A 22,228-nucleotide genomic window follows, 5' to 3' on the forward strand; every position below is an offset into this window, starting at 1 on the left:
AGCCCGTTTGCCCGCAGGCGCTGGCACTTAAGTCTCTAGCCTTAGGCGGTAGCTGTATACCCTCACGGTGTGGGCGGTTGCCTTCTATCGGGTCGTTGGTTGTTAGGTTGGGGTTCCGGTCACATTCGGATTTGACTATTGTCGGCGGCTCCAAGCCTGGTCGGGGTCCGATGGCCATGCCTGTGTGTGCTGGCTTCACTTCGCTCCGCGGTCGGTACCGGCGGGCCAACGCCCGACCCTACGGTTCCGCGTTGCTTCACCACCTCCTGCAGACGGCCACCACCGTCTGCCAACCTTGCTGCCAGTGCCTGGGCCACAAACCCAGACACGCCAGTATTTACTCCTCACTCCTCAAACTCCAACACTCAACTCCCCCACTTTTCCCGTCTCCAGGCCTGTGAACTCATCGGTGGGTGGGGCCAACCACTTGGCTCCGCCCCACCTGGTGTGGACATCAGACACTGGAGGGAGGCAACAAGGGTTTTTGTTTAGCTGGTGTCCCTGTCTAATGGGGGTGGGGGTGTTTGTGTGTTATCTGTGACGACCTGGTTAGTCCAGGGCGCCACATATACAGCAACAGAAGTCTGAAGCCACATGTACTCCTGAGCAAGCAACTTCTCCAAGTGAAGAGTATAAGCCGCACTGGAGGAGTGAGAGGCCCCACATTATAAAGGCCCTTAATTACCAGCTGGAGGAAAGGCTCCTCTAACCAAGCCTTTAAAGGGACAGCGTGCATTAATGTCTGGACGATCGCCGGGCCCACCTGCAGCTGGTCCCAGCAGCAGCACCTGAAGGTGTCGCGGGCGGAGGAGGGGACGCTGCGCTCTCCCATTGCTCGGGTCCGGCCGTGGCTGCTGCGGCTGCTGCTGCTCGGTGGTGGCTCGAGTGGTGGGCCGGATCACGGGGACTCGAGCGGCGCTCCTCGCCCATGAGTGAAAAGGGTGGGGATTGGATTGTGGGGATTTGGTTATTGTCCGTGACGCCACCCACGGTCGTGGTGATATTGGTGACACCACCGCTGCTCTGGACGGGGATCCTGGGAGCAGCCTGGATGTTAGTTCTCCCCTCCGTGGGTAGGGGGTTGGTTGTCCCGGGGCCCGGTGATGGGGTAGGGATGGATGGCAGGCAGGTTACGGGGCCTGGCGAGGTGCAGGGTCGCGGGGGCAGCGCTGTGCCGCACGGCACGGTGGTACTCACTCAGCCAATGATGAGGACACAGTTCTCGGTAAAACACACGGCTGGATGGACGGGTCCCACAGACGGCTGCGGTGTTGTTTCTCCCGGCAGGTTGATGGTGACTGCCTTTCCCTGCACCTATGTAGTGTAACGGTTCCAATGGGTTCCCACCAGTAACCCGCTCCCCGGCTTGGATGTGGGCCGGAGAAGCCCCTTTTGCCTGCAGGCTCTGGCCCTGGGAACGGTAGCCTTGGCGGTGGCTGTGTTTCCCTCCCTCGGTTGGACTGTTGCCTTCTGTCGCGACTTGGCTGCTGGGAAACCCAGGAGGTTCCCTTCGCTAACGAATTTGGCAAATTCACGGCGACTCCTAGCCTTGCCAGGGTCCGTAAGCCCCTGCCGGATGGTGCTGGCTTCTCTTTGCGTACCGGTCCGGTACCACCGGGCCACCGCCCGTCCACGGTCTTTACGGTAAACTCCGATAGGCCACTCCTGCAGACGGTCACCACCGTCTGCCAACCTTGCTGATCTGTCCGGGCCACACACCCGGACCAACTTCAGTCTGCTCCTCTACCACTTTCCTTCCTCTCACTTTCACTTCCCTCACTCTATCTGCCCTACTTTTCCCGCCTCCAGGGCTGTGTACTCCTCGGTGGGCGGGACCAACCGCCTGGCCCACCCCCCTGGTGTGAACATCAGCCCCTGGAGGGAGGCAACAAGGGTTCTCATCTGACTTTGGTGTGCCTGACTGGGAGTGTGGGGTGTGTAGGTGTTGTTCTCTGTGGCCCCTGGCTTGTCCAGGGCGCCACATTCCCCCTTAGTAAAATGCAGACCGTCAGCGGGCTGGCCGTCCATCACCGGTTTTATTTTCACAACTGAAAAGATAAACGGTAAAACAGGGATTACAAGTAAAATAACATCTTCCCACATCGGGAGGTACTCTTACTTTAACGTTGCAAACGGTTATGGCTTCCTCTCTCTCCCACCCAAGTAACCTGGCCCTGATGCTGCCCCTAAGCAAACAGGCAGCACCCCTTGACCCCACTCCAGCACAAGTTACCCGAGCGGGTTCTGTCCTTTTCAGGGGACCCACGTCCATGGGGAACCCCTGAAACCCCTAGAGGATCGCCACCGGTTCCGGTGGTGGCTGGGCCACAGCCTGCTCCACTGCGGGCCCTTCCTCCAATCTGGCTCTCCAGAGGCGGCAACGGTGAAAGCCATAAAACAACATTTTTATTTACAAGCCACAAGTTCGTGGTTACCTTGCTAGTTCTCAGGCTTGTCCATAAGGAGTCCCTTATGCAACACTTGTAAACAGTCCCCACGGGGACAACGGTGCTGGGAACGACCGGTCTCAATCAGGCTGACAATCAGGTAACTTTCTTCTGCTAATTGGCTTATCATTCATAGAACTTTTAACGGTACTTTTAACACTGGTAGTCCCAACGGGGGACAATTGCAACGGGACTCCGCTGCCATCATTCGGGTTCTTCGGCGTCGGTCGGGGAGGGGGCGCGGTACACACTCGGGCCTCTTGGCTGCCCCTCAGCTTTGCGTCCAACGCAAACCACCCCCTCTCCCCGCAGTCCCGGGTATACTGCACCAGGTCTCCGGGCATCAGATTGCGGCCTGGATGCTCCTCCGGCAGGTGGGCATTAACATGCCGCCGGGCTATAAAGTCTTCGGCCTCCAGGCCCGGTTCATAGATGAAACCATAGACCCGGCGGACATCAAACCGCCTCACCTGCCCTTCATACAGGGGGCCCCGGACACGGAAGGTCGCTTGATGGAGGCTCTCTTTTTCCCGGATCGTACGGGCCACCAACTCCGCCTTCTTCCTCTCTCTCTCGGCAATCTCTGGGCCCAGCGGTGTCGGTTCCCTGTCCCAATATGGAGCTGCTGCGAGCTCCGGCGCACGGGTCGGGCCCCGCGAGACCTTCTGGATACTGCCCACCACTGGTGATCTGGGTGGAAGGTCCCGCGGTGACTTGGCCTTGGGTGCTGCCTTGCAGGGACAACCCGGCGCAACCTCAGCCGAGGTGTGGGGGATGGGCACAGGGGTCCTCTTCCGCCGGGCCTCCTGCACGGAGCGGCCTGTCGGCTCTGGCTCGGGGGAAGTCTCCACAGATGCCTCCGGTTTGGGCTTTGGCACCTTCCACGGTAACCTCTTGGGTTGATCACGGGCTCTGGCTGCAGGCCAATCCGCCTGGGCAGACGTGCGGGGTACCGCTACCGGTTGCGGGGGTAGCGGGCCTAGTGACGGGGTCGCGGCAGCTGATACGGGTAGCGAGGGAGGTAGCAAGGCGAGCGGGTTTAGACCGGGTCCCGCAGCCGCGATGACCGTCCCACTAGGGGTACCGGGGCGTGGGTCACTCACCCTCCCTTCCAAAACTCCCTCCTCGCGTCTCCGCACGGTCGCTATAACCTCCACCATGTCGGCCTCCCACTCCTCCAGGAGGAGCTGCATTTTGACCTGCAGCCGTTGTTGGAGCTGAGCTGTCCGGATCTCCATCCTCGCCGCGGTTCCAGGTGCGGGGGCTACGCTGCTGCGGAACGGCATGTACATGGCTTCAGCGGCCTCTTCCAGGAACCAGCAACAAGATGGCCGCAGGGTCCTGGCGTCCCTGCTTTTATATCCGCGGGCTACATGCGGCCAGACGTCATCAGTCCCCCTTAGTCTCTTTCCGGCTCCTCCTCTACAGGGGCGGGGCTTCGGCCTTCGCGCCTCCACTACTCGAGGAGACGCTCGAGCGGGAACTTTTCGCGCCCAAGATGCCGGCTTCTCAAATTTTCCGGCCGGACACCTCCGGCGGTCACAAGGCGCACCTCTACCAGACGGCAGAGCGGTAAGATCCTGTTCGTGACACCAAGTTGTTGCGGGCGGAGGAGGGGACGCTGCACTCTCCCACTGCTCGGGTCCGGCCGCGGCTGCTGCGGCTGCTGCTGCTCGGTGGTGGCTCGAGTGGTGGGCCGGATCACGGGGACTCGAGCGGCGCTCCTCGCTCGTGAGTGAAAAGGGTGGGGATTGGATTGTGGGGATTTGGTTATTGTCCGTGACGCCACCCACGGTCGTGGTGATATTGGTGACACCACCGCTGCTCTGGACGGGGATCCCGGGAGCGATGACTGGGAGCAGCCTGGATGTTAGTTCTCCCCTCCGTGGGTAGGGGGTTGGTTGTCCCGGGGCCCGGTGATGGGGTAGGGATGGATGGCAGGCGGGTTACGGGGCCTGGCGAGGTGCAGGGTCGCGGGGGCAGCGCTGTGCCGCACGGCACGGTGGTACTCACTCAGCCAATGATGAGGACACAGTTCTCGGTAAAACAGACGGCTGGATGGACGGGTCCCACAGACGGCTGCGGTGTTGTTTCTCCCGGCAGGTTGATGGTGACTGCCTTTCCCTGCACCTATGTAGTGTAACGGTTCCAATGGGTTCCCACCGGTAACCCGCTCCCCGGCTTGGATGTGGGCCAGAGGAGCCCCTTTTGCCCGCAGGCTCTGGCCCTGGGAACGGTAGCCTTGGCGGTGGCTGTGTTTCCCTCCCTCGGTTGGACTGTTGCCTTTTGTCGGGACTTGGCTGCTGGGAAACCCAGGAGGTTCCCTTCGCTAACGAATTTGGCAAATTCACGGTGACTCCTAGCCTTGCCGGGGTCCGTAAGCCCCTGCCGGATGGTGCTGGCTTCTCTTTGCGTACCGGTCCGGTACCGCCGGGCCACCGCCCGTCCACGGTCTTTACGGTAAACTCCGATAGGCCACTCCTTCAGGCGGTCACCACCGTCTGCCAACCTTGCTGATCTGTCCGGGCCACACACCCGGACCAACTTCAGTCTGCTCCTCTACCACTTTCCTTCCTCTCACTTTCACTTCCCCCACTCTATCTGCCCTACTTTTCCCGCCTCCAGGACTGTGTACTCCTCGGTGGGCGGGACCAACCGCCTGGCCCACCCCCCTGGGGTGAACATCAGCCCCTGGAGGGAAGCAACAAGGGTTTTCATCTGACTTTGGTGTGCCTGACCGGGAGTGTGGGGTGTGTAGGTGTTGTTCTCTGTGGCCCCTGGCTTGTCCAGGGAGCCACAAAGGTCCAGACACATCCGTGACAGTATAAGGAGCAGCAGTGAGCCCAAGGCCCGGGGGCACAGGTAAATCAGGGTTGGTGGTCCTGTTACAGATTTGCATTGGAATCTAGGAGCATCGGTAACTTCTGGGGATGACCACTTTAGGTGTGGTTCATAGAAAGACACAGGACCAATATTTTACAAAAGCAGCCTATAGAGATCATAGTTGTTTAATATCCCCACTATGTGTCAGAACAGGCAGTCACTCTGGTGGGTATATGCATTACACATTTTACTATTAGGAATTGAGACTACCCATGGCATTAATGAAAGTCATCATGACATGATTCTTTTGCCATAGTGGATACATTTGTCATACTAGGTATGAGGAAGCGAAAGGGAAGGAAAATTCTGTGTCTAGGGAAAGGGAAGATGGTGACCCCTGACCAAACCTACTGCTGGTCCCTGGGGTCCCTCACCTCCCTAGATAGGTTCTATACCTATGCCCCACGCCGGATACCTGACCCTAGATATCACTAGTGCTGGAACCCAAATAGAGAACGGGTGAGATGAGTTGTTCGTCAACCCCACTAAACACTATAGACTATAGATCTGGAAGAATGATTATCCGGAGGAAAAACGGAGAGCACTACCATAAGTCCTAAATTTGTCAACAGTAAAGCCTCCTACTGTCACGGGGTGTGACGGGATTACTAGAAACATGGCAGCCTAAACTGGCTCTCAGGCTAGGGGAAACCTGGCTGATCCTGATCCCAAAGAAACGTCTGAAGGTGGCGATATTTGGGACGCCTTTATAACCCTAGCTACTGAACAACCTTTGTCTAGTGGCTCCCCACCCTCCATCCAGGAGAAAGCTGGAAAAGGAGTGGTTAATTCTACCCAAAAACAGACAGGGGAAAAAAATAAAACTTAATCTCACAACAATCACTCACAGAGGTATAGACAATACGTAATCAGGAGGAAACTAAAGGAAGGGAGAAAATAATCAGATGAGTATCTCCATAACACTTCAAACAGCACACAGAAGTTCACCAGCAACTGGATAACAAAGCACAAAGACTGATATAGCATAAAGCTATCATCGGCATGGGAGAACAGGTTCCACCATCTTAAGAAGGGCGGAGGAGACTGTGATAGGACTCCTGCAGCCTGTAACTCAAGCAGTAATCCACAGGATAGCGGAAATTAACTCCTGCAAGCTGGATTACTAACAAAAGCACAGATGGTCGATGCCCGAGCATGTCTATGAAACTCACAAGCAGCAGTGTGTGGAGTGTCTGACTGCTTTGTGAACAGCGTCTGAAGAAGTCTTCTTGACACTTGATGAGTTTTGAGTAGAGATGAGCAAACCTGTTCAATATAGGCTCGCCAAACTCAGGTTTGGTATGAGCCTGAGCTTGTTCGTTCGAGCACAGCAAACACAAGTATTACACTTAAAACTCAGCGTTCAGTTAGGTTTTCCAATGAACACCACGTTTCCAAAAATACGTTTGGAATCTGGTGCAAAGGGTAGGAGCAAGTGCTTCAAACTCACCAATTCACCGGGGCGGCTGTCACACTCCTCCCGTGTGGCTGTATGCTGCTCTAGCGGCCTCTCCTTCACTTCCTGTGCTGCTCATCGCATATGCACTGCTTTCCCCGCCCACCGGCTGACCTGGTGCCTGTGATTGGTTGCACTCAGACGCGCCCTCAGCCTGTGTGACTGCGTCTAACTGCAACTAATCACATGCGCTGTCTGCCTGTGAGTCAGTATCATGGTATAAAAATACATACATAAATAAAACAAACAATTGGCATAGGGTCCCTCATATGATACCCAGGACAGATAAAGCCCATGGCTACAGGGTGCAGCCCCCAGCTGTGCCCTCATCATGGCTGTGTATCAAAATAAGAGAAACCGAATGCTTTTTTTTTTTAACTATTTAAATAAATGATTTAAAAAACGACATGTGGTCCCCCCGACGCGCCAGCCCTTCAACATTGACAATGCCGTCTGGAGAGTGCGGGGCAGCCCGCACCTCTATGCCCGCACTGCCACTGTTAAAGTGCTGGTGGGGAGCGGAACACATCCCCACACTTTAAGCCAGAATGCTTCAGGTCACCAGAGGTCATACCATGGGAACCTGGGTATGACCTCCGGTGAACTGAGAGACATCACTGCTGGCAGTCGGGTCCTTCTTGTCAGTGTTTTCTGGAGCCTGGAGAGATGACATGTTTTTAGTTTCTTGAGGGTCGGATGTAGCAAAGCCAGGGCTGTCGTGGGACCTCGTCTGGATTATATCTGACCTGGGTGTTTTGGGGTTAATAAAGTGGTGATAGAGGGTGATTTTGTATTTTATTCCAAAAAAAGGATTTTTTTGGGTGTTTGTACTTATTTACTTTCATTTACATATTAGTGATGGGGGGTCTCATAGATACCTGCCATCACTAATCTAGGACTTAGTAGCAGCTGGGGGCTGTTATTAACCCCTTATTAACCCAATTGCACCAGGGCAATAGGGATGAGTCGGGTAAAGCCCCAAGCTTGACACATCTAATGAATGCGACAATCTCGGGCAGCTAAAGGCTGCTATTTTTAGCCTGGGGGGCCTAACAACCATAGGCCTCCCCAGCCTGAGAATAACAGCTCTAGCTGTGAGGCTTTATCATGGATGGGCATCAATATTGGGGGACCGCACATCGTTTTTTTAAAATTATTTATAATAAAAAAAAAAAGCCATATGCGGCCCCTCTTCTTTTGATACACAGCCAAAAAGCTAATGGCTGGGTGCTGCAGCCTATAGCTATGGGCTTTATTTGTGCTGGGTATCAGAATATGGGGGAACCTATGCCAATTGTTTTATTTATTTTTATACCACGATACTGATGGTAGATGCTAGTGTGTATGGACTCCTTCCAGGTATGATGTAATTTCAACACGCCCCCTATCACATGACAGGGGCATGTTCAAACTGAAGTCTGACGTTTCCAGCCAGAATAAACATTATTTTTAAGTCCACATGGGTATGGAGTTGTTTATAATAGAAGCAGTGGTCTGGGAGGTGATTAGGAGTGGACCACCCCCCCGTCTGGGAGTCTTACCCCGAGACCTCCGCTTCTATTATAATCAACTCCATGCCCACGTGGACTTAGAAAAATAATTTGGCTTCCTCGTATTAGCTATGTGGCAAAGGTCCTGCCCATTCTGGTCATATGGGCATGAAGTCAGCAAAGTCCTTCTAGAACCAGAAACAACAGCATCCTGGGGACAGCATCACCGGTGAGTAGCCAACAGTGTGTACAGTGACAGGAGGTCATCAGAGTATCTAATGAACTTGGATGACCTCCTGACGACACTGCCGCGACACCAGCGATACCGGGTGTCGTGGGGTTGTTGCCAAGAGGTCATCCGAGTTAAAGGTATAAAGGCTTGGATAAAGGCTTGGGTTCAGCTCGATAAAGGCTTCATTAGCACACCACTTGTTAGGCTCGGCAAGCTGCGAGGGGTTCGCTCATCTCTAGGTTTGAGCCAGACACTGTGTGACACCTAAGAACAGTCATGTGTAGAGTAGCCACCAAATTCTTCTTACCCATTGTCATTGCCCAGGTTCAGTTATGTGCCACTCAAAAATGATTCTGAATCTAAAGAGTGAAAGAGCATTGTAATACATGGAGCTGTAATTAGTCACGTCAGGAATCCATATATCTTCCCTCCACATAACAGATCACCCTTCTCCTAAAACACACTCATTAGCGTAAGTGCCCTGTACTACGTGTTATTGAACTCGAGTAAGATCTGACAAGATAATTCATCTCCATCAGAAAACCTCGACCAACGAGCCTGGACTCCTGTATGTAACAGAAGATGGCTGAGGATTCGATTATAGAGTGGAAATCACATTTTTTCCCTGCTCCTCTGACTGCACTATTACTTTTGTCCTCTACAGTGTCTTATAAATAAGCTGAAAAATAACCACAGCCTAATATACAAGCTTGATATCAAATACCTTAGGGTAAATTCATACAAGCCTATGAAAAATTGGCCATTTCTCATCCAGAAAAAAAGGGATGATTTTTTATTGTCACCCATATGCCATCCTGGTGGCCATATTTTACATCCGTATGGCATGAGTACATTGTCTATATGACATCCGTTCTTATACATCAATAAGAACAAAATTATACAAGGCCAAATACAGTTTTCAATGAATGCATAAAAAGCGAGTGCCATATGGATGGTGTCTGTTTTGCATCCATTTTTTTCGCACACATTGAAATACTGTATACTGGTGACTTGAGCCTCATCCGAAAAATGGATGAGACTGATTTTGCTCACGAACACATTTTCACAGCACTAGGACCGAAAACATGTTCATGAACCCTTACATGGATTTTCAATTATTGATCATTTTTTTGCTTCTGAATCCAAGTAGGTTCAGAATTCTGGTCTGATACATTTTAAAACCCCTTAAGAACTGGGCAATTTTTCGTGTTTTTTGTATGTTTGTTCGCCTTATTCCAAAACCCATCACGTTTTATATATTTTTGTTGATATAGCCATGTGAGGGCTTGTTTTCTGCGGGATGAGTTGTACTTTTTAATGACACCATCCATTTTATTATATGATGTTATGGTAAACATTAAAAAAATTTAAGTGTGGCAAAATAGCAAAAAAAGTTAAATTCTGCAATTGTTTTGTGTTTTTTTTATTTACAGCGCTCATTGTACCATAAAACTGACTTGGCAGTATAGTTCTCCAGGTGAGTACGATTACGTAGATACCAGACATGTGACATGCCCAGCCCCAGGGCCTTAGGCGATACTCAGAATCGGGGCGGACTAGTCCGGGTATGTCAGCGGTGGTGGGGCCTGGCTCCTTGACCCTGCCGGTGTCTTTTTTCAATAAAGGGGCTGATGATGGGAGTTGTATTTACAATGAAATAAAGTTTGTGATGCCACCTGTGGTTTTGCGGCTATCTGGTCCGCCTCTGCGCTGCGTGCTCCCCAGGGCAGGTGGTGATGGAGCAGCTGAGGTGTTCTTGCTCCGCACAGTTGGAGCAGGACCCCGGGGCCACTGTTGGAAAGTTTATTTTGGGAACCCAGTGGACTTCAGGGTGCAGGGTTGGGTTACGATCAATAATGGACAAAGACAGCAGTTTCTTTACCTCCTTCCTTTCACTCTTTACTCTGCAACAACCGGTGAAGTCTTGGAATACCGGTACAGATGGTGGTAGCGATCCGGTTGGCCTGGAAGCAGTTGGTGGGTATCTCCATGACCAGGTGAGTATTGAGGCCTTCTCCCTACGCTTTTCTTCTCTTCTACAGGACCCAGTTGCGTTAGTCAAAGGAGGCCCTCTCTGCTGGGACTTGTGATACTACCCTTTACCCATATGGTAGGCTGCACGGATCCTCTCAGGTGTCGCTCTGCTGACAGCAGCTGTGCGGCTGTACCTTCGGGTTGTTGTGGGGCAAGGAGACTTGCAGTCCTCCTGCCCTTCGGATTTGGTTACCGGGACTAGAGTACCCAGTGCAAACACAGACTCCGATGTCTGGTCTTTAGCGTTTTCTTCTGAGGTGAGCCGGTTCAGCTCCACTCTCACCAGAATCTTCCTCCTGTGCCTCTATGCAGACCTCGCTTTACTGGGCTGAGTTATCTTAGCCCCAGACCCCAGCTCGCATGTCCGCACTACTGCAGCTCCTCACTCGAGCTCCTCTCTCTTCAACAGTCAGCTCTCAACTGTCACTCCTCTAACTCCTCCCCCAGGTCAGAGCTTCTGGGAAACTCCCCAGAGCACCAGGTTTAGAGCTTCCTCTGCTGGCCCAGAATAGGAACTGTGTTGAATGTGGGTACTACTGGCCAAGGGGCTCCCCCTCTTGTTTCCAGGCTTAGTATTAACCCTTGTGGGGTAATGTGCCGCCCCCACGTCAGCCAACGGGCTGCTCGGATCCGGCTCCATTGTGTGGCTTGAGGGATTCTTCCGGACGCCTGTCAATCAGCCTGACCTCTCACTTCGGTCTCTACAACTGATCTCAAGAACTTAACTGAGCTGTTTTCCCGTTCCGGGCTCTCCAACCCCTAGGTGGGCGTTCCCAACTGCCTGGTCCTGCCCACTGGTGTGTCCGTCCTTCCCTGAGGGGGTTGGCTAGTGTTTCAGGTCGGTTGTTGTAATCCTTTGTGGGACCGGTGTTATGCGGGGGCCTATATGTGCCTATACCTGGTTCTCCAGGGCGCTACAGTAACACTACTGTGGCGACCAGACCACTGGGGTATCACACTTGTATAGTTTTTGTTTAAGTGGTGAAAAAAAATTCTTAAATGTTGAAAAAAAATAAATCTTGCTTGTGTCACGACTTTCCGAAATTTTTGGGATATGAAGCTATGTGAGGGTTTATTTTTTGCGCCTCAAGCTGATGTTTTTATTGATAGAATTTTGGAGTATATGCAATGTTTTAATCCTGTTATTACATTTTTTTTCTGTTCTTGCAGTGGCTAAAAAGCTGCAATTTTGGGTGTTTGATTTGTTTTTTTCATTACACTGTTTACTGATTAGATTAATTTATTTTATATTTTGATGGATTGGATTTGTATTAATGCAACAATACCAATTTTTGTGCATTTTTTATTTTATTACATTTTGGGGGTAAAAAGGTGTTGACTTAATCTTTTATTTTTTTTTAATTTTTCTCATATTTTTTAAAACATTTTTTTTCCTACTTTGCACTGTATTAAATAGTCTCCTTTGGGGATTTGAACCAGCAATAGTCTGATCGGCTGTATATAGAAGAAGTCACAGTCTCTTATGAATGCCGGCCAAGAGCTGGTATTCACAGGAGTACTGTGATGACAGACAACAGCGGTCATCAGCAGACCCCTGGCTGTCATGACAACTCATTGGTGTCCCGAGATCGGGGTCAGAAAACGTGTCCCCTGCCAGCACACGTTAAAGCTTACTATCAGAAATTGACAGCAGCATTTAACAGGTTAATACTCACGACTGTTGGAGGCAGATGAAGGCAGACTGATTCAGCCCTCATCTGCAGGGAAAGATGTAGGCTCAGCTTGTGAGCCCGCACCAAAGGCAGGAAGATGACCCGTGACAGCAATTGTACATCATGGGTCATTAAGGGATAATGTATTTAATGATTCAGAGCTCCAAAGGTCTTCCTTTGACTAGATTTGTCCTTTTACTTATTACTTAACCCCACAAGATACAACTGCGTTTATCAGTCTATGTCCAAGAAATATCCTAATTCTCAAGATCTATAACTTGCCATCCACTTTTTTTAGTGGTGATTCCTTTTCATCAGCATTCTGCCAGAACTATAGTGCTAGAACCTCTTTTACCTCATGTCCCAGTATGCATTGCTCATGCCATTCCTAATGGCTTGCCAGTCTAGAACTGAATGCCCACCTCTCTGTTATGTCTGTACTCAGATTGCCAGACAGGAGAGCAGGAGCAGAGAGAGAAAGAAACCGCAAACACTTCCTGCAAACATTGTCCGTTTCTCTGCTGCTGGAGAAGGATTGCACTTGACAACAGGCGGTGGGCAGCAATCTAGACAGAGGGGAGTAACCTAGTAGGTGGCACTTTGTGTGTCATTTAAGGGTTTGAGGTTTTTAGCAGCCGTAGACTTAAGGCCGCTTTACACGCAACGACATCGCTAACGAGATATTGTTGGGGGTCACGGAATTCGTAACGCACATCCGGCCTCGTTAGCGACGTCGTAGCGGGTGAAACATACGAGTGACCACTCAAAACTACTTACCAAATTGTTGATTGTTGACACGTCGTTCGTTTCCAAAATATTGTTGCTGATTTTCGACGCAGGTTGTTCGTCGTTCCTGAAGCAGCACACATCGCTACGTGTGACACGACGAACAACAACGTACCTGCGTCCTTCGGCAATGAGGTGGGAGTGACGATCCAGCGCCTCCTCTCCACCCCTCCGCTACTATTGGTGTCCTGCATGGTGACGTCACTGAGGCCGCCGAACGAACCGCCCCCTAAAAAAAAGGTTGTTCGGTGGCCACAGCGACGTTGTTACAAAGGTATGTTCGTCTAACACATACCAGCGATATTGTGCGCCACGGGCAGCGATTTGCCCGTGACGCAAAAACGACGGGGGCGTGTACTTTCACTAGAGACATCGCTAGCGATGTTGCTATGTGTAAAGTGGCCTTTACATCAATGTCTGCCACAAAGCACATACAGTATATTAACACAACCAGTACAATGTGTGAATGGGGCTGTCTGACTGGCTAATTACAATACAGCCATATGAAAAAGTTTGGGCACCCCTATTAATGTTAACCTTTTTTCTTTATAACAATTTGGGTTTTTGCAACAGCTATTTCAGTTTCATATATCTAATAACTGATGGACTGAGTAATATTTCTGAATTGAAATGAGGTTTATTGTACTAACAGAAAATGTGCAATCTGCATTTAAACTAAATTTGACAGGTGCATAAGTATGGGCACCCTTATGAATTTCTTGTTTTGAACACTCCTAACTGCTTTTTACTGACTTATTGAAGCACTAAATTGGTTTTGTAACCTCATTGAGCTTTGAACTTCATAGGCAGGTGTATCCAATCACGAGAAAAGGTATTTAAGGTGGCCACTTGCAAGTTGTTCTCCTATTTGAATCTCCTATGAAGAGTGGCATCATGGGCTCCTCAAAACAACTCTCAATGATCTGAAAACAAAGATTATTCAACATAGTTGTTCAGGGGAAGGATACAAAAAGTTGTCTCAGAGATTTAAACTGTCAGTTTCCACTGTGAGGAACATAGTAAGGAAATGGAAGAACACAGGTACAATTCTTGTTAAGCCCAGAAGTGGCAGGCCAAGAAAAATATCAGAAAGGCAGAGAAGAAGAATGGTGAGAACAGTCAAGGACAATCCACAGACCACCTCCAAAGACCTGCAGCTTCATCTTGCTGCAGATGGTGTCACTGTGCATCGGTCAACAATACAGCGCACTTTGCACAAGGAGAAGCTGTATGGGAGAGTGATGCGAAAGAAGCCGTTTCTGCAAACACGCCACAAACAGAGTCGCCTGAGGTATGCAAAAGCACATTTGGACAAGCCAGTTACATTTTGGAAGAAGATCCTGTGTACTGATGAAACAAAGATTGAGTTGTTTGCTCATACAAAAAGGCATTATGCATGGAGGCAAAAAACCATGGCACTAAAAGAAAAGCACAGTAAAATTTGGTGGAGGTTCCATCATGCTTTGGGGCTGTGTGGCCAATGCCGGCACCGGGAATCTTGTTAAAGTTGAGGGTCGCATGGATTCAACTCAGCATCAGCAGATTCTTGACAATAATGTGCAAGAATCAGTGACGAAGTTGAAGTTACGCAGGGGATGGATATTTCAGCAAGACAATGATCCAAAACACCGCTCCAAATCTACTCAGGCATTCATGCAGAGGAACAATTACAATGTTCTGGAATGACCATCCCAGTCCCCAGACCTGAATATCATTGAACATCTGTGGGATGATTTGAAGCGGGCTGTCCATGCTCGGCGACCATCAAACTTAACTGAACTGGAATTGTTTTGTAAACAGGAATGGTCAAAAATACCTTCATCCAGGAACTCATTAAATGCTGCAGGAAGCGACTAGAGGCTGTGATTTTTGCAAAAGGAAGAACAACAAAATATTAATGTCACTTTTATGTTGAGGTGCCCATACTTATGCACCTGTCAAATTTAGTTTAAATGTAGATTGCACATTTTCTGTTAGTACAATAAACCTCATTTCAATCCAGAAATATTACTCAGTCCATCAGTTATTAGATATATGAAACTGAAATAGCTGTTGCAAAAACTCAAATTGTTATAAAGAAAAAAGGTTAACATTAATAGGGGTGCCCAAACTTTTTCATATGACTGTAGGTCAGCCAGCATATTTCACTGTAATACAGGATTGGGCTGGCTTATTTATGTAAAGGAAGCAGTCAGCCAGACTGCTGCATTATTGGAAAACCTAAAATATTATGAACCCAACTCTGAATGTAATACCAAAAAATGTACATGACATCCCTTATACAGTCTACAAGGGCTTATTACTGTAGAACTGATCCCCTTGGGTGATTTATTACTTACAGTGATACATCTTGTGGTGTATAAAGAAATTATTTTAGAGGTGTACATACAGTAGATCTCATGGGCCGCATAAAAAAAGTCCTAATTGGGTCTCCATAAAGTTTGATTCTCCTAAAAATGCCGCCACACACAATAGGATGCCCACACAGTGAAATTTTCCGAAGTTTCCTTCCACGGTGACCCAACACACACAGCATGAAGCCCTTGCAGCCCCCCAACAAAGTATGATTTCCCTATAGTTCCCCCACAATTATTATGAGGTCCCCACAGTATAAAGCCCCCAAATGCTCCTCAGTTTTACCACCACACATTATGAGGCTCAACTGCTCAACTGATTGACAAAAATTAAAGAGGTGGTCCCCTACAAAGCAAAGTGGCCACATCAATGTAAAGCTGTGACAGAAGGCTTTTTCTAAAAACCTTCTGTTGTCCATTCTGCCTGTGAGTGCCACTATCACTTTCCGCTCATCCCCATTATGTGAAATGGGCTGCAGTGACCTCTGATGTCCGGTGATGTCACGTCAACTTCCAGAATTGGAATGTGACACGGCATCACTAAGACGGGGCTCAGTCTCCCTGAGTGACTGTGCTGTGTGCAGAGTTTCATCGCACTTCACAGCCCAGTATCTCGTGCATTCTCACCTTCACCGCAGAGTGCCGCAAGCAGGAGCGATGCTGGGTTCTGATGTGTGGTGAAACTGCCCACAGCCCAGTCACTCAGGGAGACTGGGGCCGGCCGCAGTGATGCCAGGTCAACCTCCAATTCCAGAAGTTGACGTGACATCACTGGACATCAGAGGTCACTGCAGCCCAAGTCATGTGACAGCGGATGAGAGGACACCGATAGCGGCACTCACAGACAGAATGGACAGCAGAAGTTATTTACAAAAAGCCTTCTGTCTCAGCTTTACATCGATGTGGCCACTATGCTTTGTAGTGGACCACCTCTTTAACTTCTAGTCCCCTAGCCTCCTGCTCCTGAAGCGCTGCTCTGGGTCCTGAGGTCTGTGCAGTGTGTAGACTGAGGCTTCACACAGCAGGCGCGATCTAGTGACGTAATCATACTTCCTCCACTGACATGCATGCACAGACTGAGTGATGGAGCAGGGAGCTGACGGCTCCTTGTTTATTTATTGTACTCTAACATATGATTCAGATACCAATGATATTGAAGCATCTAACGAACATGAATCGGGGTTGGCGCCACTGCAGGGCTTGTGGTCTGCTGTTATTAGCGGTAAGCCACTAAGTTATATACAATGTGAAATCTAGAAAGAATAAGTCCAGTTCTCCTCTGCAGCAGCCCAGGCGGTTATGAGCGGCTCAGTGATCCTCTGTCACCATCTACTGTCTAAATGTATAAACTGCAATTTGGAAATATTTTCCATTATGTAAAAGATTAAAGAAAACCTTGCATACAGAAATGCTCTGATATGAAACCCATGACCCCCCCGAAACATTGAATGCTGGTCACACATATGGCGCTCATTTAACTTTGATGCTCAAAGTGTCCCCCGTCAGCTGCAATGCACATCTGGACTCTGCACAGCATACTGTATCTTGCTGCACATTGTGCAATATGGTAGGTGACACATTTGCACAAGCATCTGTGATACGTCGTCGTAGGTCCTGCAATGTTGGTGGAGGGGTCGCATACACCTGCTGTTTGATGGGACCTCACAGAAAGAAGTCTGGGGTCAGGTCAGGTGAGCATGGAGGCCACTCCACACAGCCACCATACCCAATGACTTGTAGGAAGGTCTCCATGAGGTATCGCTTCACGTCCGCAGCCTTGTGAGTTTTATACATTCTAATCCTAGCTTTTCTGTATGCAAGGTGTCGATTCATATTGAATTGATGATGCCCTACAATTTTTTAATTCACTTTTTTTCTCTATCTCGTTCCGTTTTCGAGATAAAAATGCTAACTCTGTTGTTTTCCACCAGGTGGCGCAATAGGTGGTTACATTGCATAGTCCATGGCTACTTTACTATACCTAGACACCACTTTTATTCCTATAGCTGCCACTGTTCTCAGGTAGACAGGATATGGGTGGATACACTGTATAAGAGCCCACTGGTGGTGGCCGCAGCTTATTGGCCCCAAATCTGCTGACAGGTTTCCTTTAACTGACTTTCAGCCAGAGAGTGAGCGGAGCTAAAGAGAGCCCAGGCAAACAGGAGGGAGAGGCTGTGGGAGGCTCTGCTTGGTGACCTGGCAAATCGGACTGCTGTGCTTCTTTTGTGGATTTTTCTTTTTGTTATTTCTGTCTTTTCGTAAATATCTCAGTATACAGTGCCCTATACCTCACTGTCTCCAGACAGCGCAACGTAGCAGAGGTGAACTTGTCACTTTAGCATTACTTTCAGAATCACACAGCTTGAACTTTGACAGGCTTCGTTTCAGAGAGGACGTCCCTGGATAAAACAATAAATACAGTTCCTTTTCAATGTTAGTGTAGGGGGCCAGCTTCCCCGTCGCGGCGGCTGCTCGTGGAGATCGCGCTCGGATCCGGTGCCTTCTCCTCGGTGGCTCGAGCGGGCCGGACCCGGGACTCGAGAAGCGCTCCTTGCCCACGAGTGAAAACAGGATTTGGATTTGATTTCGGGATAGAGTTTGTGACGCCACCCACGGGTTGTGGTGATGGTGGGCACCACCGCTGCTGGTGACGGGGTTCCCGGGAGCGATGGCGGGGAGCAGCTAGGTGTTGACCCCTCCGTGGGTAGGGGCTGTTGGTCCCAGGGCCCGGTAGGAGGTTGGGTTCCCGTAGGATGGGGTTCGCAGGGTGCAGGGTTGCGGTGCAGCGCAGCGCGGTGCCGGATGGCACTGGTGTACTCACTCAGACACAGGTGGACAGAGTCTCTGGTAAACTACTATGGGGAGATAAGGTATGCACACCAGTGACTATGTAAGGGGAATACATGAAATAGCAGAAACTGCTGTGTGAATACTGACATGAAAAATCCAATAGCTATATGTAAGAGTGAAAATGTGAAAAATGGAACCTGCATTACTGCCATGAACATATGAATCAAGAGAAATTTAGCTACTGAATTGATCAATGCAATAGAGCCCCAACACTACGCCAAAGTATTTCTCTACATTGGGGTCCCTAGCTTGTGTGTGTCCTCTCATGCAGTTAAAAAACTTACCGTGTATGGGAAGCTGAGACCCAGGCTATTTATGCGTATGATATGGATTGGCAATAGGTGTGGTTGGGGAGGGTTCACAAACAAAAAACTACTAACAAATAAGGAATAATGTTTGGAACACCATTCTAAGTCTGAACTGGGTGCAAAAACCCTAAAAAAACATCACTATGGGGAGATAAGGTATGCACACCAGTGACTATGTAAGGGGAATACATCAAATAGCAGAAACTGCTGTGTCAATACTGTTATGGTTAATATTTTATATTAAGTTTTGATTATCATTTAAGCAATTTATATATCTTTGATAATTTTGTACTTTTATATTAGCTTCATAAGTGTTATTCATAAAAGCAATAACACAGGGTGTACTCTTTGTTATAAAGATGCTTTTGTCTCAAATGTCTTTGTTAATGAAGGTCCAGAAAACTGGACAGAACTAGATTTTTAGGAATGCAGCAGGATCCATAATTTACGATTTTATTTCCAACTTTCATTCCATTTTTGGTCATGTACTAAGCTGTCCCCTTTTCTTTTGTGGTAGTAATAAACTACTGTTTGGGCATCTGAGTTTCAGACAAAGCCTGGTACATGGATATTGACTGTGTTCTTGTGTTTGTCTCCGATGCATCACTATTAATTGGACCAACATTGGCAGATCTGGAGATCCCTTGCATCTCACCCTAAATTAGCTCTCCCAAGAAAGGGGTTTCCACGACAGTACATGGTGCAGAAACCTGGGATGGTTAACTGGACCTCTCTGTGACCCGACTACAAAGACCTTCCCAGGAACCACTGAACAAAATCCGCGGTGAGTAACCCATTGTGTTACAAATGTTTCAGTGCTTTCCGGAGGTCCGAGACGGGTACGTAGTGGTCCAACAAGACCATTCTTATCAAACCTCTGCCAATGTTTGGATTTTGTGTGTATGATTGAAATAATAGGGATATGCCATCTGTGATCTGTTATATGTATCAATGTGTTTTTAAATGTGCGAATGATTGTTGAAGGAAATTGAATGAAGAGTATATCATCTCAGCAGTTGAAAGATTATATGTTGTCCTGTGTTTTCTATATGACTGTTATGTCTGGAATTATATTTTAAGCTATGAGGATCCTTTAATGTGGGACTGATTGATCTTTGAGTGACGGATGTATTGTAAAAATCTGATAAACCATTGTGCTGGTGTTTATGTTCTCTTGCATTTACATTTAAGATGGGAATTGGCTTAATAGGAGGTGTAGTTTTTAATCGTCCAGTTTATCCAGACAAAGAAACATATAGCCATAGAGGGAAAACTTATTGAAGATTTTATTTTTGGAGCTGCGCCCTCTACAGGACAAGAAAGGGAACTTGTTTGAGTAGTTGAAATCTGATATGCTCTGGTCTGGATACACTGTCTCTTTTGTGTTTGGTGTAATCTGTTTGAGTCAGAGGTAGATGGAGATTTTGTAGGAAATTAGCTTAGTCTCCCATGATATATTATATTGAGAAGTAGAAGTAATCCCAATAACTGTTGGTAGTAGAGTTTATGAATTGTTATTTGTTTGGTTCTGTATCAGAATTGTACGGGTACAAAGGGCTGGTAACCTGATGCTTCCTAGAAATTCTTCTCTTGCGAGAACAGTGGTTCTGGGAGTAGAAATCCTTCTCTTGCGAGCAAATTGGTGCTGGGAGTAGAAATCCTTCTCTTGCGAGCAAATTGGTGCTGGGAGTAGAAATCCTTCTCTTGCGAGAAAATTGGTGCTGGGAGAAGAGTAGAGTCTTCTGCGGTTAAGACTCTATGGCCCATTTCAGTTCTACGGTTAACTGCGGGCATTGAAGTTGCAGTCAGAGGACTGGCAGCTATAGGATGTAATCAGCCTCAGAGGTACCACCCATGTCCCTACAAAGGATATAGAAGAAAGACGAAAAGGGAATGAAGCAATGGATTGATGCAAAATGTTATTGGAATTTTTTTTTGTTTTGGGAGACGTTTTTCTGTAAATGTGAAGACTGTTTGAAAGATAAAAACAAACAGGTTAGAATGTGGTAAAGTATCCAAGCGTCTCTCACTGAGTGACCATAAATCAGATTAAACCATTCATGGTAGTGTATATGCAATCTGTGATAGTATAAAGGCCCAGGGAACGCTGCAGTCTCTATAACTGATGTAAAACCTGCACTGCCTCCCCCCTTCAGCACCCCTGCCATATGCAGGATCATTGGGATAGACCTGCAGACACTGTGGCCAACACAGTCCCTCTGGAGCTAATATTGCGTGTCCTGTGTTTCCCTATGCCCAGGCATATTGCCCTTGCTACCTAGATCCTGAATCTCCTGTAAAATTACCCTTACATTTAGAACATATCTCCAGGGTATTCAGGAGGTATATCTGGCCACATAGGAAAACCTAATCTTGGTAACTTTCCAGAGAATGGAGTTTAACAGAGGATTAGACACTGGTTTTAGGCAGAATAAGCGACAAGATCTGTTGCAGATTGTAGCATAGGACCATACTCAGTTTTGGGTATGAACATAATGATAAGATTCATGGACTATTGCTGCGGTGTGTTATAAATGCCCATAGACCTACAGTCCAGCTGTACCAGTCTCCCAAAGTGGAGCAATATGAAATGGATGTATTTGAGGGAATATCCCCTGGGGAGCTGAACTAGAAAGGAAAGCGTTAATTTGGCCCCCCTGCAGCCAAGTAGAAGAAAAGGGAGGGGTAGAGGGGGAATCCACCACAAGAAGGAGATAAGAGACTAAACTACAGGAATACACAAAAGAGTGAAGAGAAAAAAAAAATAGCCTATATGTAACCATTATAGAGGAGAAATAACACAATAATGTTTATTGATAACAAGTAAAATGGTGCAGTGGGTACAACCGAGAAAGGGCAGCATCACAACAATCAAAATACGTAAAAGGATTTATAATGTTGGATTATAAAGGAATGTTTATAATGATGACCACAAGCAGCAATGTGAATAGACCCGTATTGACCTATAATGATACAAAAAACAGTATGCGTTATAAAAAGTAACATGCTGCGTGTGTATGTAAGGCAATGAGTTTATAGAACAGAATGGAATGATGGTGAAGTATATTACAGCAGCAATGTATGAAGAACCATACAAAAGTACATGGTGTAAATGTAAGGTGCTAAAAAAAAAAGAGAAAATGTGCAAGCAGTAGCAATGGTAAATGTGTCAGCTAAAAAGACTGAAGGTATGTCAGCCATGCTGCATAGGAAGATAGCACAATGTGTGAGAGGATGGTACCTCGCTACGGACATCTTGTTGGTGTGTGATGTCCAGAACCAATGTGTGGTTTTGTGATTAGTGTCACCTTCATCAGGGTGTGGGGTTGTCGCAGCCCTAGAGGCTTTAAAGGCTTAGACTACAGCAATGTAAAAGGTTGGGCTTGTGGGCAAAACGTTTTTTTGTTTTTTTTGAGGGGACAAATGTCCCAAAAAGGCAACAACTACTATCGTGACCCCCACCACCATAGGAAACTGACAATTCAGATGTCTCCCACAACCCCATTGTCATCCCCCGGGGACTACATTCACTGTTCCTATTTTGTGACCCAGGTTTTAGTTTTCTCATATTCACTTATGAATTTAAGGACAGACGTGTTGCAGAAAATTGGGACCTGCATAGAATTTACCCTAATTGGGCCCAAGGTGACCACCCCCCTTAAGAGAAGGCGTCCTTTGTAGTCTCCGAATCCTGACTGACAATTCCCAAAGC

The sequence above is a fragment of the Anomaloglossus baeobatrachus genome, chromosome 1 (genome assembly GCF_048569485.1).
Source record: "Anomaloglossus baeobatrachus isolate aAnoBae1 chromosome 1, aAnoBae1.hap1, whole genome shotgun sequence".
NCBI lineage: Eukaryota > Metazoa > Chordata > Amphibia > Anura > Aromobatidae > Anomaloglossus > Anomaloglossus baeobatrachus.